The sequence below is a fragment of the Gobius niger genome, assembly GCF_951799975.1.
Source record: "Gobius niger genome assembly, chromosome: 3".
NCBI classification, from domain to species: Eukaryota; Metazoa; Chordata; class Actinopteri; order Gobiiformes; family Gobiidae; genus Gobius; species Gobius niger.
The window spans coordinates 43,441,302-43,453,625 of record NC_136854.1 but is presented as its reverse complement, the minus strand read 5'-3'; the positions used below and the strand labels follow the sequence as shown (position 1 = coordinate 43,453,625).

At 42.2% G+C, this 12,324-nt stretch overlaps 1 long non-coding RNA gene across 1 annotated transcript in view; it reads right to left on the bottom strand.

Moving 5' to 3' along the window:
* Positions 1 to 1,327: 1,327 nt before the first annotated feature.
* Positions 1,328 to 12,324, bottom strand: part of LOC306960928 — a 23,519-nt gene continuing 12,522 nt past the window's right edge. Inside the window, exon 3 of the long non-coding RNA XR_013792722.1 lies at positions 1,328 to 1,408. This is a non-coding gene — a long non-coding RNA (uncharacterized lncRNA). The remainder of the gene's footprint in view (positions 1,409 to 12,324) is intronic.

Genomic DNA, 12,324 nt, shown 5'->3' with positions numbered 1-12,324 from the left:
ACAGAAAAAAAAAAAAAAAATGGAGGCATTAGCTCTAATAATGATTGCAAATAAATGCACTGTTGATAAATGTATAGTTCATCTGTCATTGAACGATAAGTTGGTAGTAATTATCATGACAGCCCTATATTATAAACTGGTTTAAAGAGGGGGTGTTCTGCTTTTGTCAGTCCCATAGCACCAGTCTATATCACACTACAATGATGACAAACCTTCTGTTGGTCTGTAAATGCAGTAAATTAGAATAACTGCCTTGTATAAAATGTCTCTCTCAAAATGGCTGTAGTGAATGTCTTGAAATAGGCCTCTGTCTCTTTAAGAACCTCTGAGCCTTTAGACACGCCCCCTCCACACGCTGTCTGTGGCATCAGTGGGGAGGGGGTTCTGCTGAGGAGCAGTGGTTGGTTACTCGGCCGGTGACCAAAGCTCGGAGGCGTCTCCAGGAGGTGGGGGCGTTCCTAGGAGGACTCAGGCAAACCTATCCCTAAAATGGCCGCCATCAGAGTTTCTACAGATTACTCAGAAATACGTGAATGTGCCAAGACAACACTTCACTTGTAGTTAATGCTTGATATCAACTCTAATATTTGACTGAAGTGAAACTGGATACTATATAAATATTACTTCTTCAGTCGTGAATTCTATTGAAACATTTTTGTAGGATTTTAAACTTACCAAACAGCTTTGTCTCTGCAGTGGAGGAGACACTTCCTCCCCACAGCGGTTGGCTCCAAAGCAGACGCCCATCATCATCATCATCATCATCATCATCATCATCATCATCATCATCATCATCATCATCATCATCATCATCATCGTCATCATCATCATCATCCTGACTCTGTGAACACTTGTGATCACTACATGTCTCGGTGTCTGAGCAGCCGCCATGTTGCTGGTCACTGTGTGAGCTCGCGCTGCAGCCCGGCTCCTCTCCTTCAGAAACCCGCCTCTTCTCCTCCACTGGGTCTTTTTGTGGAATTGCTTTGTTGAGATCTTCCGTTTTCACAGAAAGCAACGTCTGGAGGCTCGAGTTTTCCTCTTGTTTGAATATCACTGGAGGACCGGTGTTTGTACCTACAGTAACGGACTGGACATCTGCAACAGACGGAGGAGAAGACAATCAGACAAAAGAGGAATAGTGTGTTTGCTCATGGACTTCATTCAAGACAGTTTTTTTGAGTTCACGACATATTTATTCGTGAGAGATGATAACTACGCTCGGAGTGACTGTGCCTTTGTAAAATGACTTCCCTAATCTCGGCATCAACATCGTGACTTCTCTAATGGTTGCTAAAGCATTCTACTTTTGACCTGAAACACTGAATTCCTGAATTCTCTCCAAGACCTGCTTTCAGTTCTTGTGCATCATTTTTAGTTGAAACCTTGTCCATAGATTCCCAGTCACCTGAGTTATCGGTGTCTGAAGAGCCGCCATGTTGCTCGTCCAGGCTGCAGCCCGGCTCCTCTTCAAAAGGCCCCTGCACGTCCTCGGCTCGGTCTTCTTGTGGGACAGTGCATTCGCTGATGTTTTCCCCGGACTGCTGATTTATAGAAAGCAGTGACTCGAGGGGTGGGTCTCCCTCCTGATCGACTTCCGCAGGAACAGTCTGGATCTCTGTTGCAGACAGAAGAGAGAAAAAAAAAGAAAAATGTTGAAAAAATAGAGGCATTAGCTCTAATTATAGGATTGTGGAGATGCTGGAATTATGACAGTGAGAGAAGATGCTTTTTGTTTATTGCTAGGCCTCTCACGACAACAAAATCTACATATCAAAAGTTCAACAGGAAGGAAAAGACAAACATCAGACAAAAAGGAACGGTGTGTGTTATCTCATGGACTTCACTGAGGACAGGTGCTGGAGGTTTGGCGCGGCGAGGGCTAAGCTAGCTGAGGGCTAGCGCCGCTTAAACAGTATTTACAGCTTTTGCGTGAAAGGTCGGTGTCAAAACGTATACCTGGTCAGACCAGTTTAGCCCTGGCCTCAGCAGTCGACGAGCTCGCCCGACCGGGTTGACCAGGCGTCGGGCTGTGTAGTGTCTGCCAGAGGAAACCAGGATGTAAACAACACATGACGGCCACGTGGTGAATGATCAGTGTGCCGCAGCCGTGGCTACAATAGCAGCTCACCACCACAGCGTGTGGAGTGAATGAAGCAGGATGATAATGTAGCACTTTGAGAAACTTGGGAAACAGGCTCGTAAAGTGCAATATGTGTGAGTCATAATTATTTATTAGGTCCTGTCGGGCTTTTCATCAAATCAGCACCATTTCAAAATGAATGATTATTCATGGATTGAAATACATTTTCCCAGAAGTTTTATGTTCTTATTATATGTGGCCAACGACCCAAAATGAGTTTGACACGTTGAGCTTGGGACAGACTTTGACTTTGTCTGTACTTGATCTAATAATGGTGGGGATTTCCACAGCACCAGACCAGTTCAGCCCACACCAGTTTCTGTTTCAAGTGAACTGGTCTGGTCCTGTCGAAAATCCCCCTCAGGCAATAAGTATCTTTGTTTCTTTGTTTGTTGTCCCCGTAGGGAAATTTGTCCTCTGCATTAAACCCATCCTTCGATGCCGCTGGGGAAACCCGTAAGGAGCAGTGGTCGATGGCAGTGCTGCGCCCGGGGACCCGTCTCCATGATGTGGAGCCAGGCTGATGGTCAGAATCACCTGGCTGGAGGATTCACCTATTGCACATGTTTTTAGTGGTAGGGGAAACCGGAGGAAACCTACGCAGACACGGGGAGAACATGCAAACTCCACACAGAAAGGCCCCGTCCTTGGTGGGAGTCGAACCCGGGACCTTCTAGCTGTGAAGCGGAGGCGCTAACCGCTGCGCCACCGTAAGAATGTTTGGGAAAAATGACCATAGTCAAGGGCCTATCACGGGGGTCGGCAACCCGCGGCTCTTCAGGCTCCTTGTAGTGGCTCTTTGTCCCACTGGAGCAGCAACGAGTATCTACAAGAACCGGTTCTGATGAGTAATTCATGGGAACCGTGTGACTCCTTCATTAACGCTGCAGATACAGGCACCGCTCGCACCATCCCAAACGTCTGCGCTGTTTTAGGATCCGCGCTACACGTCGTAATGAGCCCGTCTGAATCTGTCCTCTTTATGTACTTATACGTGCAGTACCCAACCAAATATACAAATAAATAAATATTATCATTTATATTTGTTGATGAATTGATAAGAGAAACGATAAAGAACCATATCAATAAGAGAAATGATCAGTAGTATTAACATCGATAAAAACAATAGGCGGCGTTCACGATGTAGAATGTGATGATGTCATAATGTCAGGTGGAGGGCGGGGCCAATAAAACTCTATGGGAGAAATGCAGTTTTTGGAAGAAATCTCCAAAACGAAAATTAACAAATGTTTTTCCTCTTCAGTGTTTGATCGTGATCGGATTCACAAACCTGTGATATTATTTTTTTGTCTGAAAGTCCTTTCTATTGGACAACATCATGGTCATGTTTTCGCATATTGTCACCACTTTTTGATATTTTTCAGAGATAATAATTGTACATTAGCTCATATGTGCCGACAGAGGAGACGATGAACTTTGTGACAGTTTGTGTTTCATGTGGATTCCTCCAGTAATGACTGAGACATGAGCCAAAAAACAAAGACATAAAAATATGCATTTTGTCAGTTACCATAGTTACCGTCAGTTGACCTCCACCTCAATGTTAAACTATGGCTCTTTAGAATGTTGTGATGTCACGTGAACGCTACCTATTGCTGGGTTGCAGGTGACATCACAGCGTTCTAAAGGCCAATGCTATTGTATGGAGGAAAAATTATTTTGTTTTTGAGGAAATTTTTGGTCTTGTACAGAGAGATCATTGACCCAGTGAATGATATCAATGATCATTTATGTAATTCATACATTTTCTTTTGAGCTATGGCTTGTGAAAGTGCAATGCTGTTAATAGGAAAAACAGGCTCCTGCCCCCCGTTGGGTCCGGTGACATCATGAAGAAAATGTATGAATTACATAAATGATCATTAATATCTTTCACTGGGTCAATGATCTCTCTGTACAAGACCAAAAATTTCCTCAAAAACAAAATACTTTTTCCTTCATACAATAGTATTGGCCTTTAGAACGCTGTGATGTCACCTGCAACCCAGCAATTGTAGGGGGCCTACAATTCTGTTAAAGCCCCGGGGCCTATGGGGACATTAAGGTGGGGCAGATTACAGTCATACATATGAGGAAAAACACATCAAAAAATGTGTTATGTGTTTCCACATCACAGCGCTTTACATGAGACAATTGTACATCCACTCCATACTCGGTGGTGACAAACGTTTGTAGCTTCAGTTTCCCCTGGGGGAGGCTGACAGAAGCGCTTTCACGTCTGCACCAACGTCTGCACCAACGTCTGCACCAACGTCTGACCACCACACAGTCGCTCACACACATCATTCATCCTGCCCTATTGTGCATGTTTTTAGTGGTAGGGGAAACCGGAGCGCCCGGAGGAAACCTACGCAGACACGGGGAGAACATGCAAACCACTAAGTATAGGCTGCAACAAAGACAAGCATGACTCACAACACAACTAAAAGCAACTACTACTACAACTACTTTATTAACTACTCTTCTTCTTCTTTCGCAATAAGTAAACTCAATGTTAGACTGAATTTGATCATTGCCTGGACATACAATCAGCTAAAGGCACAGAATATTCTACAAACATGAGACCCTGCCCTATATTTCACCATAACTACTACCAGGGGCGTAGCGCCAAATTCTGGGCCCTGGGTACAAACTATCTTGGTGGACCCGCGCTCATATTTTATGTTCTTTAACCACAAAACAGTGATAATTTGACAGTGCAGTTAGGGCTGCTCGATTATTGAAAAAATAATAATCACGATTATTTTTGTCATAATTGAAATCACGATTATTCAAACGATTATTTGTTGCCTTTAAAAAAAATCCATCAAAAAAAGACAAAAATCCAGCAAAAAAAAAGACAAAAATCCATAAAAAAAAGACAAAAATCCATCAAAAAAAAGACAAAAATCCAGCAAAAAAGTGACAAAAATCCAGCAAAAAAGTGACAAAAAATCCATCAAAAAAGTGACAAAAATCCAGCAAAAAAGTGACAAAAATCCAGCAAAAAAATGACAAAAATCCATCAAAAAAGTGACAAAAATCCATCAAAAAAGTGACAAAAATCCATCAAAAAAAGTGACAAAAATCTATCAAAAAATGACAAAAATCCATCAAAAAAATGACAAAAATCCATCAAAAAAATGACAAAAATCCATCAAAAAAAAAGACAAAAATCCAGCAAAAAAGTGACAAAAAATCCATCAAAAAAGTGACAAAAATCCAGCAGAAAAGTGACAAAAATCCAAAAATGTGAAAAAAAAAATTTGAACAAAAACATTTTTGAACAAAAAAATAATTATAATCGATTTTTTGCGATTATGCTAATTTTGTAATCGTTTACTGTTGTAATCGAAATTGTAATCGAATTTCGATTAATTGCACAGCCCTAAGTGCAGTTCATTTTTTTTTTTCTATTATAACATAACTATATATAGCCTAACCAGGTGAAAAAATAGGTCGACCTAAAAAAATGCTTCATAAACAAACACATGGATGCCTAGTTTGTTTGCTATTTTTAAGGGGGTCAGGGCCCGAAAAGTCTAGCAGCCATTGTATTTCAGCCCTGTTCCTTGTGTGGAAAATACAATATTTTATACGATATATGACAGATTACAGTTTGATTTGGGTCCTCGGCTCGTCATCCAAGGGTAACGGTGGATCCCAAAGCCCTGAAAACTTCGCATTTGCAGAAAGTAGTTCTTTACTTTAGGTGACAAGGGTGAGGTTCTTGGGTGTTTTGGTGATGATGAAAATTGGCCCCTCCTGTTTTAAACCAGGCCACGACTGCCTTTTAAAAAGTCCATGTGTTTTTAACGCATTGTTTTGCCTGAATCAATCAGTGTCCCGAAAAAACCAAACATGACCCCCCATGAAATTTAGAAAGTACAATACAGAACGCTTTTTGCAGCACTTTTGAGGGCCCCCACCCTGCACTGGGCCCTGGGTACTCAGTGCCCTTTACCCCCCCCAGTCCGACGCCCCTGACTACTACTAATAGGCTACTACTACAAAAGCATAAAGCGATTTTTGTTAGTTTTGTCATTCACTTCAGTCCTTATAGATCGCGAATACAAGCGGCCGAAATGGGTTTCCTTCGCAGGGTGGAGGAGGTGTGTGTGGATCGGGAAGTCTGGGCATCTCTGCTGAGACTGCTGCCCCCGCGACCCGGCCCCCGGATAAAGCGGAAGAAAATGGATGGATGGAGTTCAGTCCTTACCTTCTTCATGAAGCTTGTTGGCTTGTTGCAGTAATGTGGACCATAGAATCTCATCTTCATATTTATCTTTATATTTTGCGAAAGCTTGTTCAAAAAGCATAAATATTTCCTCCGCTGCTTCCATGAGCCTCTCCCCCACCTGAGCCTTCAGCACCTCACCTACGTGGAGCATTATTACTGAAGAATCATTCACGAAAGCTCAAAGCTCGTGAGAGTGAGGCGGCTGGGTTGGCTTGGATAGGCAAGTGAAGAAGAATCTACAACTGTAATTAATTTGATTCCAATGGGTGCCTTGAGAAAGTACCCTCCCTCGGGCAATGCAACTTGTTGATCCTTGTGTTACCTGCTGTGGCATGGGCTGGTCTGGGTCGGCAAAGAACAGGTTAATTCGCTCTTTGTTCAAAAGTGAAACCATTATGACATCAGCTATTTTGACAACATCCCGTGGTCTCAGGTGTGGTCATATTTTGCACAAGATCTACCCCGTTAAACACTATATGAGTAGATTCAAGTCAAGTATAGACACTTACTGTACGTTTTGCTCCGATCCGACATCTGTTTTGGTACCGCAATCATTCTCAAAAACTCTGGAAAGACATCTCAAAGCTCATTGCAGATGAATGAAACGTACAGTTTAAATTATATTTTCGACGTGTGTGTTTTTTCTGTGGTTTTTTGCATGATGGCTTTGACAAATCAATCTGGTTCTGATCCTCGCAAAATTCTATATTTACAAAACAAATGTAGTCGGCAAAAAACAATGTTCTTAGTTTTTCATAAAGATCTCAACACATACCTTAATACAATCAGCCCATCAGAAAACTGTAAATATCTGCTCTAAATTCAATGTGGTTTAAGTGCCTTATTGTGTCTGGGAATTTTGTTTTATTTTATGAGTTATGTTTTTATTCCCCCTTATTTTTTACTTATTTATTGTTTGTTCTTTGTCTTTGTTTTTTGTTGTTTTTTCTTTTTGCTTCTTCATTGTTTATCCCCTGGAACCCTCAGTACACGATGTAATACCATCCATCCCTCCATCCTCCTCCGGGGGCAGCGTCTCAGCAGAGATGCCCAGACTTCCCGATCCACACACACCTCCTCCAGCTGTTCTGACCCCGAGGCCACACCTCCTCCAGCTGTTCTGACCCCGAGGCCACACCAGGCCAGCTCGGAGACATAGGCTGTTTCTCAATTGCGAGGATCCGTCCTCCGTTTGGCCACTTTGTTGACGTCCTCGGTGGCGGCTCCTCCAAAACGGAGCGGAGTGTCCTCTCTCCGCCGCCTTCGAGCTCAAATGGAACGGCCTCCGGAGCGGCTGCGTCAGGTCACGTGTCAATCTATGCTCATTAAAACAACTGTTTTATAAATAACAGAGGCCAGGAAACTGTTTATGTGGAACACAACTTTTTTTTAAAGTGAGTTCAAACTAATAAAGTTTTGCGAGAAAAGAAAAAAGAAACTATGTTGCAGTGCATCATGGGTAATTTCAGCTCTCCGAGGCAGCGGACGATCCACTCCTGTATCCTTCGTAAATGAGCCAAACGGAGGAGTCGAGCTGAGAGGGGGCGAGTGGTCCAGGTGAAATGGAACCACTTGGCGGCGCCGTGATGACGCAAATGACGTCCGAAGTGGTCGAGACGCCGAGGATCCTGGCAATTGGGAAACAGCCATAGTCCCACCAGCGTGTCCTGGGTCTTCCACGAGGCCTTGTCCCAATAGGACATGCCTGGAACACCTCCAGAGGGAAAACCATGGCCTCGGATTTGGAGCCGCTTTCTCCAGATCCACAAAACACGTGTGGACTGGTTGAACCCTGGCCCAGAGTACGACGGGTCTCACAGCACCAATGTAACCGTGGTGTTTTCTCTGCGTTGCCTAAAATCAAAAAGAACTCGGCTCATTTTTGTCATTTTTTCGTCAATTTTTTGTCAATGTTTTCTCACTTTTTTCTCACATTTCCATCATTGTTTTCGTCTCAGTTTTGTTGCTATTTTCACACCTTTTTCCCAGAAGCTTTTAGATTGGGGTAAAGCCAAACTGGAGAAAATGTGCTCGGTTCAGGCGGGAGTTAAGGGGTTAAAATATTCAGGATTTTCCCACGTATTGCAAAGGAAAACTTGAATTTCAATCTTTCATTGTTACATCCAGCAGAAGCTCCATGACTTCCTTCTTCACTTCTCAGTATAATGAACCCAGAGTAGAAACAGTATTTACAGCCAAGTCTGAGTGAAAAAAAAAGATCTCCATTGTATAATTGGATGCACAAAATCCCTCTGTCCCTTTGTCTTTTCTGTCAGCGTAGTATTAACACGGGGAGAACATGCAAACTCCACACAGAAAAGGCCCCGTCCAGGTGGGAATCAAACCCGGGACCTTCTGAGCGTTAGATCTTTAGACACTGTTGGAAACGCTACATTTCACATCAGAAACATGAATCCAATGTGAGCTCCAGTTAGACCTGCAGACGGGCCATGAATGAACCAGTTTATTTATAATTCCTTTAGACATTCCCAGTTTTGACCCTGACACAGTGACATAGTGTCTTTCGGTGAGAGCGTCTGCATCAATTATCTGTCCATCCCTCCGTCCCAGCAGCTCCATCACTGCCCCGCTGTCCCGCAGATGTGATAACACTCAAGTGCCCCTGTCTCCCAATCCCATTAAAATGCCACAACGCCACCCCAGGAGTTGCACCTAGAGATTTAACTAAATACAGATTGACAAAGTACAAGGCACACAGGTTCGTTATGATATAAAATGACAGGCAGGCAATGTCAATCTTACAAAAGTTTGCTTTATTTTTCTATAAGTTAAAAACATCTATTTGCGTTTGTTGAGTTCCATTTCGAAGCGCACAATTTGCTACCTTTAATTAGGGCTGCTCGATTATTGAAAAAATAATAATCACGATTATTTTTGTCATAATTGAAATCACGATTATTCAAACGATTATTTGTTGCCTTTAAAAAAAATCCATCAAAAAAGTGACAAAAATCCATCAAAAAAGTGACAAAAATCCATCAAAAAAGTGACAAAAATCCATCAAAAAAAGACAAAAATCCATCAAAAAAATGACAAAAATCCATAAAAAAATGACAAAAATCCATCAAAAAATGACAAAAATCCATCAAAAAATGACAAAAATCCATCAAAAAAATGACAAAAATCCATAAAAAAAAATGACAAAAATCCATCAAAAAAATGACAAAAATCCATCAAAAAAATGACAAAAATCCATCAAAAAAATGACAAAAATCTATCAAAAAAAATGACAAAAATCCATCAAAAAAATGACAAAAATCCATCAAAAAAATGTCAAAAATCCATCAAAAAAAATGACAAAAATCTAGCAGAAAAGTGACAAAAATCCCAAAATGTGAAAAAAAATGTAAAAAAAAAAATTGAACAAAATTTTTTTGAAAAAAAAAAAATTATAATCGATTTTTTGCGATTATGCTAATTTTGTAATCGTTTACTGTTGTAATCGAAATCGTAATCGAATTTTGATTAATTGCACAGCCCTACCTTTAATGCAAGTTCTGTACCACTTGTCCATAATTTCAGTCCTTTATCCAGTACCAGGTTTTCGTTACTTCAATACACGATTTCGTAGTCATTCGGTTGCACTTGTTCCAGAGCGAAGAGAGAGGACCAGACAAGACAGCAGTTTCCATGCCTGAAGCTGCACAAATAAGGGCGCATCTTAGGCATTATTCAAATAAAGTTACATATTGGTCTTGGATAAGAGTTACCTGCTAACAAAACGAGGGAATCCTAAGCGGTCAACAGTGGACGGAGCTTTAGGCGGACGCCACGCCGAGCTACCACAGCTGTGGCAAGAATACCGCGTGAGTATGTTTTAAAAGATTTTGCTACGCTAAAAGGCTAGCTGCCACTCTTTTAATATTTTCTAAACCTCCCGCGGAAGCCTTTTATATGAGCCGCTGTCACTGCCTTTTCCTGTCATACCAGCACGTTTGATTAATGTCAGATTTATCAATACAGTAAAATAAAACTATAAGACTATAAACATATTAATCGCACACAAGTCAAGTCAAACTCAGGTTCATGTGGATGGTTTATTCACTGCGAACTGTTCAGTAGAAGCGAAAAAACGTCCTTTGTTGCTAACGTTAGCATCCACATGAGAGTTTGTGCATCCACTCACGACCGAATACTGATGAGGTACAACATTTGCCAGTTTTCGTTTTGGAGATTTCCCCATAGAATAGTATAGATACAGACGGCATTTCGTCATAGAAGGGGGCGTGGCTTCGCCGAGGGGGAAAATAGAATCTTTTGGGAAACACATTTTTCACTCTTTTTAGCCATTTTCTGGTGGAATATGAACTTATTTATCACATACAAATAAAGTCAAGTGTAAATCGGGCCCATGTGGATATTTTCTCACAGCAGATTGTTCAGTAGAAGTGAAAAAACGGCAGTTGTAGCTAGCGCTAGCTAACCGTTAGCATTAGCCCGATGCTAACATGTAGCATCATGTTAGCATTCTCCGTTTTTTTTATGTATCTATAGGCTTTTGAACCACTTTGCTCCTCTCCATGTCTTTGTATCATTATTTAGTAGAAAACTATATTCATAATTCAGCATTTGTTCAAGTCGTTTTTAAATAATTAGAGAAACTTTAGATTTTTTCAAAATTGTTTTCCCCCTTAACTGTTTTCAAACATGACCATATATGGGCGATTCCAGAGATGCCGTCTGTATCTATTGGCCCTGCCCTGCACCTGAGATTATGACATCATCACCTTCTAGAACGTGACCCAGTAACGTGGAAACAGATCAAAACAATGATGTCATACACATTCCGGAACACAAATCCTATTGGCTGACAGATTATGACATCACATTCATATTAGCATATTCACACCAAAATTCACATTTCAGAGATTTATCTGTGAATAGCTGGGCGTACTCTGAGCTGTCACGCACAGAAAAAGTGTTTATCGTGTTTAACCTGTGAAAGTGAACAGGAAATATCCATTTAGTCATGGACAGCAGTTCAACGCAGGACACAAGTCTGTCTGCGACGACCCAAATCCTGATCAAAACCATGGAAAAGCTATATTCAGATGAGGAGGACTCTGAGCGTCTCTCGCCAGGCGTCACAACTGTCCAGGCAGTCGATGAGAAAACGACGGAGCAACCAGAGGAGGACGGGGGAAACCAGTCTCCTCTCGACGAAATCATGCCAAAAATCTCCACAGAAACAGTTCAGCCGATCGTCGTGTCATTCTTGGACAGCCTGGGAACTTTGGATTTAAGTAAACGTGAATCCAGGGATGAACTAGCTGGAATGTGCATGGAGCTGATCACTTCCCTCTCGAATGTGATCCTGGACGCGTTCAGAAACCTCGTGCTCGATGGAACTGCGAGCCGTCTGCAGGTGTCTGAAGAGGCAGTGAACAAAGCCGTGCACAGAGGTCTCAGGGACAGTTTTAAGTCCGCGGCCGGTTCTTATAACCAGGCCACAAAGAATCTACTTAAACTGCTGAACGAGCAGGTAACAAGCCACATTAACTTTGTGCTCTGCTGTAGCAGAGTCAAGGGACAGCGTATCGTTCTGTCAAAAGACAGGAACTACAGCCCCCCTAAAGATAAAATTAAAGCAATGATGCGAAATGTCAGAGAAATGCTCCGCTCCATCCAAAAGAAAGTGACACAGTGTCACAGAGGCCAGGCCTCTCCTGAGGAGGAACAGGTCACAGAAGAACAGGAGTTTAAAGAAGATATTCACACACAGCGTGCAGTGAGGCCTGAGCAGGACAGAGTGGCCAGTATTCAGGATCAGGGTCCCATGGACCACACAGAGCCCTGTGAAACGCCCTCTCAGCATGAGAAGACGCCCAGATGCTACGATAAGCTGCGCGCCCTGGGGTCCAAAATGTGCCCATCGAGCTTTGCCTGCTTTAAGCCCACTGTCAGTGTGAGAGATGCAACG